This window comes from Pleurodeles waltl, chromosome 6 (genome assembly GCF_031143425.1).
Source record: "Pleurodeles waltl isolate 20211129_DDA chromosome 6, aPleWal1.hap1.20221129, whole genome shotgun sequence".
NCBI lineage: Eukaryota > Metazoa > Chordata > Amphibia > Caudata > Salamandridae > Pleurodeles > Pleurodeles waltl.
The window spans coordinates 78,958,666-78,962,881 of NC_090445.1; the positions used below are offsets into that span (position 1 = coordinate 78,958,666).

Here is a 4,216-nt window from a genome sequence, read left to right on the forward strand (position 1 = left end):
CACCTTTTTCAGATATTTCGCTGAGGCTTAAAACTACACACACACACACACATCCTGCAGTTTGCCTCACGATTCCCACAGGACTCCACACAACACACCACTTCCCGCTCTGGGAGGCGCCGCTGGGAGCGGTCCTAGGCCGAGCCTTTCCTGCGCCCTTTCCTAGCCTGAGCCGCCCGTGCTTACAGCGAGCTCGGAGTTGCTCTGGTCTGTCCTGTCCCCCCCCATCCTTTCAAAAAGAGGAGTTTAAGGTCTCATCCCCGCTGGTGTTATGATTAAAGTAGGTATGAAAACTACTTTATGTCGGCAGAGGTATTTGATCACGGGACTGGGGAAGATACTACTCTTGAATGTTGCACTTTACACCGCTCGGCCATTCCGGCATCCTCCGGAACACGGCTCTGGAGGCTGACTGCCACCTCGCGAAACAGGGAGAGTTCACACTGTTCTCTACTGGACATTTAAGTATGTGCCCAGAGACAGGTTAAGAGGACAGATGCATGTATGTACCAGATTGAGCTCCAGAGAGACTGATGGGGACATAAGACTGGGGTAGAGCGAGAGATGGAGAAAGAGAAAGGTGCCTGTGTCAAGTCAGCAGCAGTGAAAATGAAACAAAGGGGCCTCTTGGGATAATCACACACTACTTCCTCACAAAGAACACACAGAGGGTGTGTGAAATGTCATAAGCACAGCAGCCTGGCTATCTCAGTCGGTAGAGCATGAGACTCTTAATCTCAGGGTCGTGGGTTCGAGCCCCACGTTAGTTGGGATTCCTTTTAAAGGCTTCTCCATTATCGGGTTTAACATTAACTCTCACCTTTTTCAGATATTTCGCTGAGGCTTAAAACTACACACACACACATCCTGTAGTTTGCCTCACAATTCCCACAGGACTCCACACAACGCAGCACTTCCCGCCCTGGGAGGCACCACTGGGAGCGGTCCTAAGCCGAGCCTTTCCTGCGCCCTTTCCTCGCCTGAGCCGCCCGTGCTTACAGCGAGCTCGAGGTCCGCTGCGGTCCGTCCTGTTCCCCCCCCATCCTTTCAAAAAGAGGAGTTTAATTTATCATCCCTGCTGGTGTTATGATTAAAGTAGGTATGAAAACTACTTTATGTCAGCAGCGGGATTTGATCATGGGACTGGGGAAGATACTGCTCTTGAATGTGGCGCCTTACACCACTCGGCCATTCCGGCAGCCTGCGGAACACGGCTCTGGAGGCTGACTGCCACCTCGCGAAACAGGGAGAGTTCACACTGTTCTCTACTGGACATTCAAGTATGTGCCCAGAGACAGGTTGAGAGGACACATGCATGTATGTACCAGAGTGAGCTCCAGAGAGACAGATGGGGACATAAGACTGGGGTACAGCGAGAGATGGAGAAAGAGAAAGGTGCCTGTGTCGAGTCAGCAGCAGAGAAAATGAAACAAAGGGGCCTCCTGGGATAACCACACACTACTTCCTCACAAAGAACACACAGAGGGTTTGTGAAATGACATAGGCACAGCATCCCGGCTAGCTCAGTCAGTAGAGCATGAGACGCTTAATCTCAGAGTTGTGGGTTCGATCCCCACGTTGCGCGTGATGCTTTTTAAAGGCTTCTCCATTTTCGGGTTTAACATTAACTCTCACCTTTTTCAGATATTTCGCTGAGGCTTAAAACTACACACACACACACATCCTGCAGTTTGCCTCACGATTCCCACCGGACTCCACACAACGCAGCACTTCCCGCCCTGGGAGGCGCCGCTGGGAGCGGTCCTAGGCCGAGCCTTTCCTGCGCCCTTTCCTAGCCTGAGCCGCCCGTGCTTACAGCGAGCTCGGAGTCCGCTCCAGTCCATCCTGTCCCCCCCATCCTTTCAAAAAGAGGAGTTTAAGGTCTCATCCCCGCTGGTGTTATGATTAAAGTAGGTATGAAAACTACTTTATGTCAGCAGCGGTATTTGATCACGGGACTGGGGAAGATATTGCTCTTGAATGTGGCACCTTACACCACTCGGCCATTCCGGCATCCTCCGGAACACGGCTCTGGAGGCTGACTACCACCTCGCGAAACAGGGAGAGTTCACACTGTTCTCTACTGGACATTTAAGTATGTGCCCAGAGACCTGTTGAGAGGACAGATGCATGTATGTACCAGATTGAGCTCCAGAGAGACTGATGAGGACATAAGACTGGGGTAGAGCGAGAGATGGAGAAAGAGAAAGGTGCCTGTGTCGAGTCAGCAGCAGAGAAAATGAAACAAAGGGGCCACCTGGGATAACCACACACTACTTCATCACAAAGAACACACAGAGGGTGTGTGAAATGACATAGGCACAGCAGCCCGGCTAGCTCAGTCGGTAGAGCATGAGACTCTTAATCTCAGGGTCGTGGGTTCGAGCCCCACGTTGGGCGTGATGCTTTTTAAAGGCTTCTCCATTTTCGGGTTTAACATTAACTCTCACCTTTTTCAGATGTTTCGCTGAGGCTTAAAACTACACACACACACATCCTGCAGTTTGCCTCACGATTCCCACAGGACTCCACACAACGCAGCACTTCCCGCCCTGGGAGGCGCCGCTGGGAGCAGTCCTAGGCTGAGCCTTTCCTGTGCCCTTTCCTAGCCTGAGCCGCCCGTGCTTACAGCGAGCTCGGAGACCGCTACGGTCCGTCCTGTCCCCCCCCCATCCTTTCAAAAAGAGGAGTTTAAGGTCTCATCCCCGCTGGTGTTATGATTTGTTAGAGGGAAATCTGTTAACAAAATGAGACAGGTCAATTCGACCCAATAATATAGGTTTAATCGATTTTCAGCTGGGAACAACAGGCAGTCTCAACATATAGGCCATGACTGAAGTTCAAAGTTCTGGTTCAAACACCAGTAGCATTTATACTGTAAAAACTACAAAAAACTGTGGTGAAGAGTTCACCATTGACGTAAGCAACTACAAGCAGTACAGATAAGATAATGAGGTGCCTCTGGAAAGAAGCACATGCACTTGTTGGCCTCATGGGTGGGTAAGTTACACTGACGTCATTCACCATATCTATCTTTCTGCACAACAAGAGATTATATGTTGCGTGCTGCTCATGGTAGCCCTGCCTTGCAACTACTTATCTGACCCTTTACACAATTCCCCTTAACACGATATGAATGACTTGTGGTTTTTAGGACCCCTGTGCTAAGGAAGGATACACCCTTCTGTTCCACCCTGTTCATGCTGAGTGAACATTATGAAAGCAACAGTTGGTGCAGCTTTAAAGAAAAACTCTCATTCTAATGTGGCTGGGGCCTCTTGTGTGTTTCAGCACAGATAACTTAACAATGCAGCATGTATATATGTTTCCTAACTAATAAGTGTTTATTTGTCCTAAATATGACCTGTCTTTTCTATTGAACCCACAGTCTGTCTTTTTTAAACATGTCATGTATTAAGCCTTTCACTACTTACATTGGTTTACAACTATCTAGCCTAAAATGCTTGTATTGGGTTTTGGGAATTTATGTTTGTTTGTATGTGATGTATTACTATTCTTCCTACATCATTCCTCCCTCTAGTTGATTATTCAACTACGTTTCCTACCTTCCCATCTATTAATGAAATTAGGGGAATCATCACATACCCACTACTCTGTCCCTACCAATTTAGCTGTCATCCTTTTGCAACATGTTATTATTACCTGTAAAATAAGACACATCAAAAGCAACAACACAATCAAAGGCAACAAGGCCTTGAACAACCCCGACATCCAGGACGGCACCCATTCGAACCAGCCCTCAAACCACCTATCAGCGGCACCCCCCTCATCGATCATTTTCTTTTGTAGATCACGCAATGTCTGAATGGCCTGAGTTAATGTCCCATTGTCCGCATCATTGGCCGGCACATAAGTACAACAGGCCGATCCAATCTTCTTACACACCCCTCCTTCCATGGCCGTCATTAAATCAAGTACATATCTGTGTTGCATTACCATCAGCCTAAGGGCTCGAAGTTCTTCCTTGATAACATTGAATCCATCTTCAGTTGCATTTATGGTCTTCATCAATTCAAATCGCGTGATCTGCAGCCAGCGTGCAGTTGCCTTCGCCTGAATGAATGGTAGGATGCTACCAAAAAAGATTTGGGCATCATTAAATAGTCTGTGTTCCTGTGGAACATCTTTCCACACTTCAGTACCAAGAAACTCAGCAGCTCGTTTTGTCCGGTAATGGTGAAGCAAGGTTGTTGGA

General features: G+C 48.2%; 1 non-coding gene across 1 annotated transcript; it reads left to right on the forward strand.

Moving 5' to 3' along the window:
* The first annotated feature begins 2,327 nt into the window (after window positions 1-2,327).
* Window positions 2,328-2,400, forward strand: TRNAK-CUU (transfer RNA lysine (anticodon CUU)). The gene has a single exon. It is a non-coding gene; the product is annotated as a tRNA-Lys (tRNA).
* The last annotated feature ends 1,816 nt before the right edge of the window (window positions 2,401-4,216 follow it).